Genomic DNA, 17374 nt, shown 5'->3' with positions numbered 1-17374 from the left:
ACGCCGATTTCCGATGACTCGGTGCTGCATTTCGGCTGGAATTTCAGCTATAGTCTGCTGTATGTTGTCTTCGCTTTATACGTAATAGAGCGTTGCTGTTTGAATGGCCTTTGTTTTAACAAACACCCAGAGAAAAGAAACATATAAGGTCCGATGATGCCGTCATGTCACAATCTCCGCCTAACGGTCAATATTTGGGGATGCAATTGCGTTTCTTGAACCGCACGAGAATTTGACTCATCCTAATAGCAATTCAAAGAGACGGTCTCCATCCGACGCTGTTTTGATCTTCTCATTGGGGGTGTTTTTTACGTAGCAGCTCCCATACCCAACGAACAACCCTGGGGAGGGATGGCTTCTCACTTTAGCTTGCCTTCAAACGGATGTTTTATGAGTACCCAGAGGACACTTGGTCTCAGACCGGCATTCATGAGCTGCTTGAGCCATATGTAAATGATTAATTTCTGGCCAATCACCAAGTGAATGGCGCTCAGAGAACTTTTCTCACTTCCGTGAATTTCTGTAAATGGTTCCATCCTCCCGGCTATAACCGCGTAAGCAGTGTCTACGCCAATAAAAAATAATAGCGATAATTTTGTTTGTTGACGAAGTCATTAAGCCAGAAATGTCCCTTATCTGAAAAGATCGTGTTTTGCGCGAAGAACTCTTACAGTAGCCACCAGAGAAAGTGAATTTAACAATTTCTAAGCGTTGTACCAAAGTGAAACCTGACATGAGATTGCATACCTTAAGATTAAGATAAATAGATGCACCGTGACCTAGGGTCTATTGTGCCGTCTCTTAAGTTACAACGACTAACTTAACTCCAGCATATTGATAAGTTCCAATATACTGCTAGGTGCTAATGGATCCAAGGGCAAACCTTACTGAACACGCAGACTATATAACGTCATTCGACGAAAACCTTGAAACCGTTACAAATTTACAATGACGAATCGGACTTTTCATATTACCTTTTATATGAGAAATTGAATTTAAAAGCAATGTTTAAGCAGCTGAATTGAATTCATTATCCAAATATTTTTGATGAAAGCGGTGGAGTATTTGCACAAATAAAGTCAGAATAATTTCCAGAACCTATTGATTGTATTCCTGGGCAGAACAACTTTGCGATCACGAAAATATTGATGATAGCGGAGACTTCGCTCAATAATGCGATATGTTTTTGTAGTAAAACATACTTCAAGCACTTCAAATAGGTCGCGATAAAATTTTTAAATTTATCGAACTACTTTTATATTTTTCAAAATTTATTTTATGTGGATTTTTCAATATAAATCTTAAAATTTTTCGTACACATCTCTACCTTTCGATATCCTAATTAGACGTTCTCTTTAGAATAGGGACTCAATTGGGGGAAGATCTTCAATGATTGGCTATACAACTTTGTAGAACATTTTAAGTTTTTTATTCAAGCCGGCGATTACTTTTTCCAATTTAGTTGAGTTGTTTTTGTCCTAAACAATCAATCACGAGTGAAATTTATTCGTGATATTTCATACTGAAAAATTCAAGGATAAAGCAATATGTCTGAAAGTTATACATATACATATGTATGTACAAGTTCTGTCGCAAAAGAAACAGGACTGTTAAAAAAACAACAAAAATTAATATTTTTCAAAAGTTATATTTTTTTATTCGAAGTAGTTTCCTCGTGCTTCGATACAGCGTTGAGCCCGGTCAATTAGCATTTCAAATGAGTGTTACGGTCATTTTTCGGAATGCTCTTGAGAATATCGGTCGTCGCCTTTTGGATAGCTAAAATGTCCTGAAACCAGTGCCCTTTCATGGGCAAATGAAGTTTTCCAAATAGGTAAAAATCACAGGGTGTCAAATCAGGTGAGTAGGGTGAGTGATTAATGGTTAATATGGAGTTTTTTGTCAAAAAATCAGTGACAAGCGTCGACCGATGACACGGCGCATTATCGTGCAACAGGCGCCAGGACTCTGCCTCACGGTATTGTGGTCGAGCACGACGAATGCGTGACAAAAGACGCTTCATAACACCAAGGTAAAACACAGCATTAATCGTTTGGCCAGGTGGGACGAACTCTCGGTGTACAATACCCTCGGAATCGTAAAAACAAATCAGCATTGTCTTTATTTTTGACTCTGAAGACGACCGACTTCTAATCGTCACAGAGGTCCTCACGACCTTCTTGGAATCGCTTAAACCACTCATGCACATTAGTACTGGATAGGCACTGATCACCATAAATTTTTTTCATCATTTGAAATGTTTCAGTAAACGTTTTCCCCAAGTTTAAAACAAAATTTAATATTTGCATTTTACGACCGATGACCAAAAGCTGCTGTCACTTTTTGATCGATAACATCGATTGTAGTTATCCAATTGTCTTAAAATTTTTACGAAATGTCAACAAGAGATCAAACTTTTTATTTCATATACCCACCAATAGGTGTCGCCACCAGAAACAGTTATATTTAAAAAGTTCTGTTTCTTTTGCGACAGACCTTGTATGTATGTATGTGCATTTGTACAGGTTTTTTTACGGTACTTTCATTTTCCAAAACCTAATAGGTAATGGTTTTCACATTATATACATACATATATTAATTATAGAGAAATTATGATATTATTCTACATTGAATTCTCAAGCGGCTATCAAGATAACTCACTACCACTTTCGAACAATAAAAAAAAATGTTTAAACCAAAGGTCCAATTTTCGTTTCCTGGTTCTATATGTAATGGAGTAAAGAGAGGACAACGGCTGTTGGATTCTCCATTTTTTATAAATTAAAAATTTATGAAAAATATAGTATTTTTTAATTACTTTAATTTTTAGGTATAGAACTGAATGAAATTTACGAACTTCTAATTGATTATTAATTTTCCTAATTCACACATTTTTCATTTCATAATAACTAAAATAACTTCCAGTATTCACATTCACAACATTTTAATAGTTCTATATGTTTTTAAACACAAATATACAGAAATTAATATTTTTATCAATTTTTTTTTATATATATTGAATTATATTTATTATAATAACACCAAGTGTACTAATTAAATAAAAATATTTTGAAATATTGGTGAGTGAGAGAAGAATAAAAATACATTATGTGTTAAAAAACTAAAAAGTCAATAAGAAAAGAGTAAACAATACAGCCCGAACAGTTTTATATAACGACATTTTTTTGAGTTTGGATTAAATAAAGCGTTGATATTGTTAAATATCGCATGATCTAGAATTATTACTATATTTTTAGGTATGGTGTGCCAAAAAAGAGAAGAAATTTTAGTTTTTTTCTTTTTAAGTGGTTAATAAAGAGCAAGGCAATTTCCATTTTCCCAAATACGTTCATCTTTTTTATTGTGGATCTTGAGAGAATAATTAATACTTGATTTCTGATTGGAGGTTGTACCGTTGTCTTGCCAAAACTTGTGAAGATACCTTGTCAAATAAAAAAATTTTCCTTACAAGGACTTTTTCGTTCAGTTTGTATGGCAGCTACAATCTATAGTGATCCAATCTAAACAATTTTTTTCGGAGTTTGCAACATTTCCTTAGACAATATACAATGCCAAATTTCGTAAAGATATCTTGAGAAATAGAAAAGTTTTTATACAAGAGCTTGATTTTGATCTTCAGTTTGTATGGCAGCTATTAACTATAGTCTGCACTGCATTAACAATTAAGGAGCATACCTACTTGGGAGTCGACTTGATGAGATCTAGCTTCTGGCCTTAAGCATTGGTGTTACACAGCAGTAGTCAAGCCAATTTTCCTTTACAATCCACTGGTGTGGTGACAGCTATGAACAAAATCTCATAGAGGAAACCAATCGAACGCATAACGGGATCACTAAGAACCACTCCAATGGCTGCACTAGAAAGGTTGCTCTACCTACCACCAATCGACAATGCTCTGCGGTAAAATCGGCTGCAAGATTGACGGTATTAGGTGAATTCTCTATAAGGATCTTCGGTCATAGATAAATAAGCAGGTGATTGTTGGACAAATTAGAGCACATACCCACACGCTCTATTTGGGAGAGAAAGTGCCAGGTCACAGTAAAGGTGAGTGGATGTCACAGGAGCATGCGACTCACCAGCGGAACTTACAATATCTATACAGACGGATCAAACAAGGATAAAGAAGTGGGAGCCGGAATCTATTGCTCTGAGCTAGATCTCAGGCAACCTTTCAAGTTTCCGGAATATTGCAGTAACTTCCAGGTGCGAGTCTTGTGAATTGAGAAATTGGTGCAGGAAACCATATAAAAAAGATTAATAATCTCTATTGCGCTACGTCAGAGAATGTCCTTAGAAACAGGGAGACACTTGATGTAGCAATTGACGGAACGCGATTGCATATATACTGGGTTCCAGACCACAAAGGAATTCCGGGAAATGAAACAGCTGATAAGATTACCAAAAGTTTCATCCGTCTGGCTACCGAATAAGTGAAGGAAATACGGAAGTCACTAAAATCGATATGCAATGGAATTTCCGAAAAAGCTGACAGGCGTTCTCATCCGCGAGAGAAAAAATATATAGAATGTACTATACATGCAGAATCGCCAAGATGATGTGCAAGAGCCTCCTAAGAAAACTCGTATGCATTTTGCTCATGCGGTTTCGAAAGTACTGCCGCGCAGCTGTTGGCATTTTGACAGATCCCAACCTAATGGCATCACATGCGAGTCGGCTTGAGAGAGACGTTGGAACACCTCCTATACTTTTGTCCAGCACTATCTAGAACTCATCTTAAGTATCTAGGAGCTTCGGAATAAAAGCAACTAGACAAAGTATCAAACGTACATAGATATAAAATCGCTTATAAAGTTCGCAAAAAGCGTTGAAGTCCTGTATGACGAATACTTCACCTCAAAGTAAATTGAACCTCCATCTGGCCTTGCTGAGGACCAGTAGATCTATGTTTGCCGTGAAAGCCTAACCGAACCTATATGCTATAGTGGTCAGATATCGGCGGTTAGGACAAATGAGCAGCTTCTTGGGGAGAAAAGAGACTAGATTATGTCTATACAGATGTCAAATTGTCAAACAATTTTTGAAATTATAATATTTAACTAGTTTTCGTGATGTCACATTACATTTTTACATATTATAGTGCTATTTGACCATTTGCATTTACTTAACTGCTGTCCAAGGGTTTCAGGACATTCGAAAATAATATCCAGGTTTTCATTAGTTAATTCCTATGTATGGATGTTCTTTATATTTGTGTTTGTATTGATTTTTTTTTTTTTTGATTTGGAGAATTGCTTAATCGGAGAAAATTTTATTTTGGGGGATGTCTTTTGCAGTGCCTTTGTTTTACCGTGAGATGATTTTCTAATAAGACTGGCATGCTCCCTAGAAATTTAGAAGTGTTATTGGTAATCCATAACTTTTTGTTGTTATATACATACATAAGTATATAAACTTGAAGTCACTTAGCAACAGCTAAAATTATTATAATCCCATTGATGTTCTTGTTTCCAATTAATCAATACTCCCATTCGCTGTAAAAAAATAGTTTAATTAATAAATATTTTCAAACGATACTTTTTTAGATATATGCACATACACATAAACATACATCTAACATATACATATAAATTATTATTTTTTCTTTGTTATGCTTAATGAAGACCTCAAAGTGTAGCGTCTTGCATGAGAATTTAGTTGATATCGAGATTTTCTCGATAGTGACATCATTTATTTTGTAAAACAGAAATTATTTACACGCTCAATATTACAAATGTATTGCAGAAAGCTACAAAAAAGAACAATTAAAGTCCTTGTCGCCTTCAAGGAAAGGATTATTATTTTTCTGATTCTTGCAATGGTCAAGAAAGAAAGCCCTTGCAATTTCGTGTATACGGGTATACACAAGCCTATAGGTATTTACGTTTTTTCGTGCGTACGTATGCCAGTACGTATGTGTATGTGCATAAATTTGAATATTTAGTATTTACTCCTTTGACCATTTGATAAGGTGTGGTGGTAGTAAGTCTTACTTCCAGCATCGCCACAGTTTTTTACACACACACTTTTTTACATACATACATATGTATATGGCTTATGTAGTACGTATGTATTGCTGTGTGTGTATATATGTATGTATGTAATGGGATACAGACTTTTTGAAGAGTTCGTTCGTTTCTGCATCTGCGTTTTTATTTAACTTGCTTATATTTCACTTCACTGTATGACTGCAAACAGACGAACCTTCGATGGCAGACGGTTAGACCGGCATACTATACTCGCACAAACAATCGAATGCCGATCCAAGTTGTTGGGCGCGCTGATATTATGGTGTGGCAATGGTGTCGCGGAATTTTAACCATGCTCCAATAGTCAGACGCTAGTCGTCTTTGCCGACGCTCGCACTTTCTATCTCCTTCTACCTTTTCGTTCCAGTCAGTTCGTTGGTTTGTTTCATTTATTCGCTGTTCCATTTTTATATTGCAAAATTTTTTCTCCTTTCGATTGCCGCCTGCCCCAATGTTGTTGCCTGCCTGCCTGCTTGCTTGCTGGCTTGCTTGCCAGTCAGCCCCCCACTTTGACCCTTCTTAAGGGTGACTCTCGCGTCTCTAGTCGAATCATCATCTTCTTTCTCTTCCTCAGCAGAAGTAGCCGAACACAGCCATACACACGCACACACACATTGAGAAGCAAACGACATTTGAGTATATGTGCCAGCAGAAGGTTTGTTGTAGTACACTCATGTGCAGATAAAGCTACATATATACTGTGTGTGTGTGTTGATTTTTTTTTTAAAGCTTCTGCTCAAGTCCTGTCGTGTGCTTTTCAGTTTGGCTGAGTATTAGTGTTTTTGTATGTATTTATACATTTTTTCTGCTAATTTTTATTCTCTCTAGGAGTGTTTTTGTTTTTGGCATTTCCATTTTTATTTTTATTTTTTCTGTACTGCAATTTTTTCTTTGTACAACCTTTCTTTTCTTCAACCAAACGTACGGGATACCCCAGTTGACCGACCGCAATGACGTTTGTTATTGCAACAATATGTATGTGCAGATATGTTTGTGTGTTTGTACATTTATGAGCGAGACTAGCAGGAAGAGCCGATTCGAGGAGAATTGCTAACTGCTAACTGTGGACTGTAACCGCACTATGGAAAATGTATCCTTGCGCTGACATAAATTAATAACTCAAAGTGAGAAAGCGCCGCTTTTTGTTTTGGGTTTGGCTTTTTTTTAAATATTATTAATTAGTTTTTTTTTAGTAAAGAAGAAAGTATTTTATTTCAAATAAATTTTTAAAATATTTCATTAACAATCCACGTATTAGAATCTTATATTATATTTATATTAAGGGATTATATACAGTTAGAAGACCGAAAAACACGAATTTTCCAGATTTTTTTCTTAGAGAACTTTTAAATTATTGATCCAAAAATTTGTGGTATCTTTTAAAAAAATATTTATTTGGAAAGGAAATACAGCTGATAGACGGGAGCTCCTCTCAAAAAGGACGTTTTTCTTCGACCACTATACCTTTGAACTGGATCTTCTGAAATTAAAAAACCAAACAGATTTCGTTAAAGTAATGTTAAATCTAGTACAACAAATCAAAGGAATAAGTAAAATGAAATTTTTTGAAAATACAGTGGTTTCATAAACAAAAAAAAAAAAATCGGCCTTAAATTGTTAATTGTAAATTAAAAATATTTATCGAGGAGAAAAAATCTTCGTTTAATTACTCTCAAATTTTAACACGAGCTTCTTAAATACATTTTTTTATATTTTAAAAACTTTGAAACTTTAACACGAGCTTTATTGCTCTCTTCGATAGTCGAGTCTGCCGGTTTTATCCGGTTAATTACTGTCAACTCGAAAGTATTCTTCAAACATACATAATATATGTATATTTTATGCCGCTACAACAACAACGAGAACTTATTACATTTCAAAATGAGGGCTTCAAAATTAGATAATTTAATTTTTTTATGGAATTGGTAAGACAATAACTGTTTGGTAGTAAGTGCTTAGTTATAAATTTCACACTAATCTGCTGGACTCAGTTACAATTCGATTTAAAATTTAAAAAGCAAAAAATTTATTCAATAAAAATAATTCGATCTATATTTTTTTGTCATCAAAAGGACAACCTTAATGTTGTTAAATGGAATTCGAACTAACCAGGCGTATAAAAATCACTTTTTTCAGTTGTACGTTCAGAAACCATAAAAGTTGCTTAGAGATGACAGTTTGCGCTTAACGATATATTGTTACTATCGATAATAGTGTGCGTTTGTCGAATATGTTAAAGCAATTTGCTCATAGTAGGACAAATTCACTACAATATGTGATAATGTCTCCGTCTGGATTATTATCGAATTTTTAAAACATATTTTTCTAACAGCCTTTAACTAGTTATTCCCTGTTCTGATTTTTGTTTTATTTTATTTTTAATTTTTATTTTTAATTTTTATTTTTACTTTTAATTTTTTTTAATGTTTTTGTTTTTTAAATATTTTATTTTATTTGTTTTTTTTTTAATTTTCTATTTTATTTGTTTTTTTTTTTAATTTTTTATTTTATTTTATTTTTTTTTTTTTTAATTTTCTATTTTATTTTTTTTTTTTTTTAATTTTCTATTTTATTTTTTTTTAATTTTTCGTTATTTATTTTAAATTTTTTTCCTTTTTTTAATTTTTTTTTTAATTTTCAAAATCGTCATACATATGTTATATAAAATTCGAAGTTTAATTAATGATAAAATTGTTTTTAAATACCAATTTTATAATAATATAGTTTTACTAAAAATACTAACAAAGATAGCTTTTCAAAGTTTTTAAAATTATAATTTTTGAAAAAAGTTCTTCATGAAACATTGTTTTTATAACGAAGATCATATTTGTATATTTAAGTTATACACTATTTCCGTTTTTTTATAAAAAATTTCTAAAGATACATACATACATACATATATGTACATACATATATAAAGAAATATTTTCGAAATGCTTTTTTTATTTTTTGTTTTATAAACAAAAATTGTTTTTATTGATAAAAACTTGGTTGTAAACTTATTAAAAACAGAGTTGATCATTACCTTTTTTTTTGTTTTTACATAAAAGTATTGATTTTTATGTCCTTAAAATAATTTGTTTACGTTGTTATAGCAAAAATATAAATAATTATAATATACATACATATATTATTATATGTATGTATATAATAATTAGTTTTATTTTGATTTCGATTATAAGCTTACTTTTATAATATATAAATTCTTTCCAAAATAAATTAGCGCCACACATACTAATCACATAAATGTCATTCGAAAAAACGATACTTTTATGACATTTCAATTAAGTTTTGTAAATATATTTACGACATACGGCCCACTGTACCTCAAACTTGTCTCATTCTTGGCGGAAACCCCTAGCAACTTTGATACTTTCGTCTGTGTTGGTGCGTCAAAAGCGTTTTTTCGTCGAGATTTCAATGTGTGCTCGCACGTGTGCGTGCGTTTGTGTGTGTGCAAATGAATGAATATGTATGCAAATACCTTGCACATATACACAAAGGCTCATTCATATATGTATTCGTATGTACGTATGTATGTATGTGCATGTATAAGAATGTATGTAAGCCGAGTTCTTTGGCAACTACTTTTGTGCATATGTACATATGTATGTGTGTATGTACGTTTGTGTGTGTTTGCATGTATGTGTGTGTATATCACTGCTATTGTCATGATTATTGTTGTTATACTGTAGTTGGCATTTTTTCAATTTTTTCTCTTGTATGGCTTCCTTCGTCGGTTTCCCCATTAACCACCATTCTTCGTGCTCGCTTGTTCATTTCGGTTTCTTATGACTTTGCTTTCATTTTATGCAACCACTGAGGGTGGCTGCCACAACTCCCACCACCTGACCGTCCGTCCGTCCGTTCGCTCGCTCATACATTTCTTTGCCCTTATTACAATTTTTCTCTACGTTTGCATGCTCACATTGCCGATGTTGTTGTTGCCTTTGCCTTCTCAATTTTTATTTTCTGTGCAGAATTTTTTAAAAAAGTCGCTGTTGTTTGGTTTTCTTTTTTTTTCGCTTTTTTTTCCCAATGCCCGTTGTTTTTTAATCTTAACTCAGAATAGCAATGATTGGGGGAGGGGTGGGCGGTTGGTGGTGCGGTCTTATGTCTGAGTGAAATGAAAATATAGTTCCGTTTGTGTCGTGTGTCCAAGAAATAATGTATAGAGCAGCGTGGAGGGGGGGGCGGGCGGTCGGGCGAACACGCGGGCTTGGAGAAAGAAAAACTCTATTGAACAAAAAAAGTAAATTAAATGCGAGCAAGAAAAAATAGCAACAACAGTAACAGCTGCAGCAACTACAAGACAGTGTGTAAAAAAATGCTGTAAAAAACAATTGGTGAACGCGTTTAATGTTTTGCAAGTATCATATAATACTAACTATACGCTGGATGAGTGTATGTGTGTGTGTGTGCATGTAGGTGTATTTATGCATTGTTGTTGTAGCCGCTTGTATAAGTATTATGTCCAGGTTCACGATTTCAGTTAGTTTTCCACCCTCACCGATTAACTGTAAACGCATGCACACTCACACATTTATAAGCTTTTGCATCCACACACACACATACACTCATGTGCACATATTTATATAGCACTGCTGGTCCCATATTTCACTTGGGCGCTGCTTCAATGAAGACCTTGAGTCAGTGAAATTTAATTGTACATATTATGAATTGGAAACTTATGTAATTCGGTGAAGTCATAATGAATTGTGGCGAAAATCTCCAAAAATTCCGCTCGATGCAAATGAAGCGTTCGCTTTGATTAATTACTTATTGTATTATATACACAATAGCATGCATATGTACATATATGTATGCATGTATGTGTGTGTATTGTGTCATCATCGATATTAGTTTGTCTTAATATGAAACTGCGTGTGTTAATTACTTACATATGTTTTATATACAGGTGCACACACATACACACACCGCTATATATGTATATGTACATGTTTTTTTTAAATTTTTTTTTGTAGTTTGCAACCATTGATTCGCTCCACTGTGCTATCATCCTTCCACTTCCGATACGTAGATGGTCAGACACATTGGCAGACCTGTGTAAATGAAAGCAAGATGGAAGCGAGCGAGCGACCAGCGCCAGAGCCGGAGCCATAGCCAGTGCCAGCGCTAGAGCCCGGTCGGCGAAGCGACAACTTGTGTCATTTGTGTTTTTGTTTCAATTTTTTCCTGTCTTCTCTTTCGTCTCTTTGACTCTCACCGCTGTCGTTGATTTCGCCGATGTTTCGTTAACTTGCCTTTTTCTTTATACTCATTTTTTTACAAAACTTTTTTATGTATTAAATGAGCGAGTATATGAGCCGTTTTTTCCCCGACTTTTTTTTCCACTGGGCGCTGCTGTGCATTGCATGGTTTGAGGATATACGGGTTGCTTGCTGACTAGTTGCAGGCTCATGGCCTATTGGGTGTTTAAATGAATCGCCAGCATACTATTTTTTTTCTGTTAGTTTTCTCATTTAGCTGCTGCTGCTGCTGCCTTTTTTGTTTTAAAAGATGAAGTTTCGTTTCGTTCTTTTGTGTTTTTTATGCGCCTTCACCTTTGTCGTCTTGCGAAGTCCGAGCGTACAGGTTTTTCGTATACACAACTTCAAGTTGTCCGAAAACTTTTTTCTCCAATTGTGTATTAAGAAAGTCGGTCCATCTTACAAGACAGCAGATTCTCGAAAATTTATTGAGAACTACTTTTCCTGTAGATTTAACGCTGATTGTTATATGCCAAATTGTAACTGCTGAGTTTGTATTTGTCAATATAACACCTTGATCCGTTTGAAGTTGAATTTTCTCCTTATAAGTAATGGCCCCATCAGTGGGAGATAACGTCACAGCTAGATATGATTTTGGAACTAACAAAAAAGCTTTTCGGACTTGGTACCAACAAAAAAGCTTTCGTAGTTTTTTAGCAGCTTAAAGCTTTCAGGAAACAGTTTTTTTTTTTGCTTGATCCAATCACAAAACTATCACAAGTCAATTTTATTAGACATTTTGTTTTGGCTTTCGTCCAGTTCTGAACCTATGCTATTAGAATTCCTGCTATAAAACTTTCAAAAATATTTTTCAAAAGCATTGTTTCAGCTAAGCTGCATATTAAAGCTTGTCGCTTCGTCTACTTCCCAATTAACCAAAATTGTTCGAACTTTATTTTTTTTTTAACAAGTTTTGGGTTTTGTATTGTACTTTTGCGCATTCGCTGCAGTAAAGTCAATGGAATATTAATATCGCTTGTGAATCCTACATATCGAACTTCTAATTAGGGTCCCGCATATATGTACATACTATATTTCATTAATTGCTAATGCAAATCTTCTAATTTTTTTTTAAATATCTAGGTTATGTTGTAAAATGTTGGACATAAATGGTGGAAATATTTCGAAGTCAATGTTGTTGGAGGTTAATCTTTATAAAAAAGCTCGAAAGGAAAGCTTTCTGTATTACACTAGCATTTTTTTTATTATTTTTTTTTATTTTTGACGGTTATGTGCAAAGGCTTGTGTAAATATAAATAAAAATCGGATGGTAAATCTAATCTGTACCAAACTTAAAAATAAAGCTTTTACTAGTTTCATAATTATAATTTTCAGAGATTTTTTAGGTTATCTCGAAAGTTTCTGAATATGTTTTTCAGAAATTTAAAAATATTAATTTAACTATCACACTCGAAATCAGAGCATAATCTTTGGGTTTTTTTTTTAATTTGAAAATGTTTAGGTTATGTTGAAAAGTGTTGAAGTACCAATAGTTTAGAATAATACTTAATCGCTTGTGCGGACTTTCATACGGAATTAAAGCTTATTTCGAAGTCAATTACTAACCAAAATTTTTAATTTTTTTATGTTATGATGAAAACTTTCGAAAATCAGACAAAATAAATATCGAAAAACTTTCAATATCGCTTGTATCCACCGGCATATAGGCCCTCACAATAATATAACCGTTATAGTCCGTGGAGTAATTGAGTTGCCGCTCAACAGTGCGATTCAACGTCAATACATGGACATGTTGGTATAGAAAGAAATTAGCCCACCAGAACCTGTTCTGTGCTGCCCTTTCCCATATTCATTTGCTGGTTTGCATATGAACAACCTGACAAACATACACACCAATCTACGCTTATTTATGTGCATTTGTTTGTATGTCAGTCAGTACATAACGATTGCCGTTTTTTTTCATACGCCGCACACTTCGCCTAAGAAGTGATTCTTGGCTGCAAACCTTTTGCAGATATAATTCTTTATTTTTCCCCACTGTACACAATTTTTTCCGTTTTGTTCTGTTTATATGTACTTCGATTTTTTCTTTTACTTTCTTGTCTATGTATGTGTGTGTGTGCAAGTTCCTGAGTGTATAAGCTTGTGTGTGTGTGTGTGTGTGGTTGTGTATGGATTTTTTTCCAATTTTTTCGCTCTCACCACTACTTCAGACTTTACCGCCGCCACCGCCGCCGCTGCCACCATCATCAACAGCAACGTTATTTCATGCCGTTCCTTAGCTGGCTGGCTGGCTCGATGGCTTACTGGCTGCCTGGGCGCTAATCGTCATCGTCTTCTGGCATCATCTTTTATTTGTAATTTGTTCATCATCGGCGTCGTCGCAGTTGTCGTTTATCGTTGGTTGCACGCTTGCCAGGTCGCTGGTAGGCTGGTTGATGTGTCGGTCGTAATGACTGAAATCGTGCGTTTGTCGGCAATAACAGAGTTTCGTAAATCGGTCCATATCGGGTTTATACTATATAGAGAATACTAACGCTTGCAAGTACCACAAATTTTGTTTGATATCATGCAAACATTATCCAACACACGCTAAATAGTTGCACCAAAACGATGGATTCACGTCATCGTACTACAACTTCCGAACGCAATTAATGAAAATCACAAACTTTTGCTACTAATCTATGGATCACCGTTAAGACAATGTGTATTTGAAACCGCCTACTACTAGGTACTTGCATACGTAACATCACACGCGTTGGACGGACGGTCATCATAAAGTGCGTTATTGTAGTGTTGATAAAGCGCCAGTGAGCTTTGATACGTTCTCGCACGGCGTTAATACCAAACCGCGCAACATAACTGATATCCATATTTTCCATATAAGAAATATACAAAATTATCAAAACAAACCGCTGACCGATTCGATTGTGTGTATTACGAAAATCAGGATCTAGTGCGTCGCGTTAAGTACGCGTATATCATCACGTCTAAGCTGGTTATTGCAACTAAGGGCACAAGAAGCAGTACAAGAAGTAGGAAAAAATAAAAATAAAACAGAATTTCCCTTTCGCTGACTTTTCCATTTTATATATTATTTGGTTGTTTTCCGCTTTCTTAAGAACTGAGACTACTACTGACATTTACTCTCTATATTCGCTGATATATATTTTTATATGTCTTGTGTGCTGTTTTGCTCACCATTTCTATTTGTTCGGTATTTTCCCTACTTTTATTCCGGTTTTATTTTTACTACTACTCTCAATTTCAAGTTCGTCAGACGATTTTTATTATTATTTCTCTTTTTTCTCGTCTTCTTTTTCATGCTTTTCTATTTAAGCTTACATTATGGCTCCGGCTCCGTCGTATCGTGCTCTATACGCGCGAGTATCGTAATTTTTCGCACACATGCATGAGCACACATGCGGACACACACATACCCATAAACGCCCATAAACACACACACGCACACATACACGCGCACACTTATGGCCCGACTCACGATTTACGGCTCAGGACGCACATATGCGGCGTCCTCATATTTTTCGCGTCTTTAATGCTTTAGTTACATTATAAATATTTGGACTAAAAATGCTCGTGTTTTGGGCCGCTTTAATAAAAAAGCGCTTTACTATTGTTATTGTTGTTGTGTGGTTGTTATAATGGCGCTGCTAAGTGTCACATCGAATTTCTATAGCATAATGTTCGACTATTTCATTCATCAAACCCATCATTATGTTGCAGGAGCAGACTCTTTAAGCCAACACGTGACTATTGGTGTAACATAGTGTTGTAACTAGTGTTGGAATTCCGGCATCTCAATTGAATTTAGTGAAAAAATTTACGTTTTACACTTATATTTTGACAAACAATTTGTTTTTGTGACCTTAGTGTTTCGAAAATTGCTTAGACGATTATTAAGCAGACTTTTAAAGTTGGTAATAGTTTTAGTTTTGGCAGTTAAAAGGTGCTGATTTATGAAAAGTTTGAAAACATTTGGACATAAACTCTACTTTGGACTTCAAGCTTGAATCAACATGTTTCAATACTTTGTCTTGGTAGAAAACAAACATTTACTATCTAAGAACTTGGAAGTTGAAACATTTGGCACCATGCAATGTGTGCTATCTTATAGACAATTGTGTACAATCCTCAGAAAAGTTTTGAGTTAAGATAACATGAATTTTGAACATTAAGATACAAAATTTGTAACAATAAACAAGTTGTGTTGCAAGCAATGATAAAGTTAGGTTAAATAAGATTTTATACATACATATATGCAATAATCTTTTTCCGTCTGATCTTCATTTGTTTGTTGTGTTTCGGAAAATTTCTACAACTTTGGCGTTGCTTTCATGAAAAACATCTGTTGTTTTTGATTTTGGTGCTCACTGCTGCGTTCACGGTGCTGGGCAGAAGATAAACCTGGATCAGTCTACTCCGGTTATGTAGACACGACTGATTTTTTTCATGGCTCATGAACTCAAGTCCTGGCGAAAGGCAGTATCAAACTATCGGTGTTTTTGTGACTTTTTAAATTAAGCTGATCCGGTGTAAGTTTGAAATTTAAGTAGTGTACATTTTGTTTCTAACACCTAAACTTTTTACTTCATATAGTATGACGCTTCAGTTTTCCAATAAATTCCAATAGGTTTAATATGTTCTCTAAGTGTCGTTTCGGGCACTTTTAATTTGTCATGATCTGTAATTTTTTCATTGTATTCAGTAATGTTTAGAATTTCATCGTGGAAAGATATATGTACATACGTATGTAATGAAAATATTGCCGCCGTTCAGGCAAGTGTTGCTAAAGACTGGTATCTCAAACCACAACCTGGTATATTTTGAAAAAAAAAAAAAATTGCATTCGTGTAACACTGTTCTAACTCAAGAAGTGAAGCCATTGGACCACCATAAACGTCGTGAATCAGTTAATTTTGTCTTGGAAAAACTTGAATATTATAACGATTTTTTTTTAAAGAAAATTCATCTTCTCTGAGGCTCATTATCATCTTAGTGATGCCGTAAATAAACAAAAGTGTCGATTCTGGTGCGAAGAAAATCCACAAATTATTCATTAACAACCATAACATCCACATAAATTGACAGTTTGGTGTGGTGGAATCATCGATTCGTACTTCTTTCGAAATGAAGCTGGTGACACCGTTACTGTCAATGGAGAACTTTTTCCATTATTGCTGCAATTGGAAATTGATCTTGACAACATCTGATTCCAACAAGACGTGGTTATGTGCCTCACAATACGTGCAACAACCGAATTATTGGCAGGGGTTCTTTGAAGTCATTGGTCTTTAGCATTAAACCAGATTATCTTCAAGCTTTAGAAGTCAATATTGAGCATGCTATTTCTGACATATAGCACGACCTGATTTAGTGGAAAAAGTACTCGAAAATTGAGTTCATCGAATTCGTTCCTGCAGAAAAAGTTGTGGAGGCCATTTGAATGATGTTAGATTCAGAACTTAATATAAAAATCATATAAATAGATTGAAAATCCCTGTATATTTGCAGTTCAAGAAACAAATTATTCTTCTCTTGGCATAAATATTTTATTGGTGACGTCCGTATTTCAAGAATTTCATGTTATATGGCTTATTAAGCGAGGAATGTAAAGATGTTCAAAGAGACAGACCCTATGTCTTTCACAGCTTCAAAAAGGTTTGAAATCTGTTGAAAGTGTAAAGATGTGAATAGAAGTATTTTAGATAGTTTCCTCTTTACAAAACTTACTAAATTTTAGGAATGTTATTCAAACAAATAACCTACAACTGGCAACTCTGCCGAAAAATGTGCTTTTATTATAAAACAGATTTTTTTAGTATCTATTTTGTTATTTATATGGTTTCTTGGCTAATTACCGAAGATTCATATCATTATCAATTTTTGGAAGCTTAAAAGATTTCTTAGCACCCAAAGTAAAATTTAGAATGAAAGAAACGTGCTTTAGAGTTAACTTTTCATATATGGTTTACATTATTTGGCAAAAAGTTGAAAACTATTTTATTTAGTTCGTTCAAAAATTGCTCACTCAGTTTTGTATTTAATGAAATTCTAGTTTTTTAATTCATGAAT

At 34.3% G+C, this 17374-nt stretch overlaps 1 protein-coding gene and 1 long non-coding RNA gene across 12 annotated transcripts in view; one reads left to right on the top strand and one right to left on the bottom strand.

The window, feature by feature from the left end:
- The window catches only part of LOC120771736 (transcription factor GAGA), a 58488-nt gene that overhangs the window by 6964 nt on the left and 34150 nt on the right, over window positions 1-17374 (top strand). Inside the window, exon 1 of one of the 11 annotated variants that reach the window (XM_040099909.1) lies at window positions 14240-14316. The exons of the other annotated variants lie outside the window; for them this stretch is intronic. The gene's annotated coding sequence lies outside the window, so the exon portion shown is untranslated. Of the gene's footprint in view, window positions 1-14239; window positions 14317-17374 lie in introns of those variants that run through there. 11 annotated transcript variants of the gene reach the window in all.
- Window positions 3096-6780, bottom strand: LOC120771739. The gene is made up of 3 exons (XR_005705001.1): window positions 5973-6780; window positions 5424-5516; window positions 3096-5367 (listed from the first exon to the last, which is right to left on the bottom strand). It is a non-coding gene; the product is annotated as an uncharacterized LOC120771739 (long non-coding RNA).

The sequence above is a fragment of the Bactrocera tryoni genome, chromosome 3 (genome assembly GCF_016617805.1).
Source record: "Bactrocera tryoni isolate S06 chromosome 3, CSIRO_BtryS06_freeze2, whole genome shotgun sequence".
In the NCBI taxonomy this organism is placed as follows: Eukaryota; Metazoa; Arthropoda; class Insecta; order Diptera; family Tephritidae; genus Bactrocera; species Bactrocera tryoni.
Note: the sequence above shows the minus strand (reverse complement) of the source record. Positions and strands in the feature narration are given on the sequence as shown.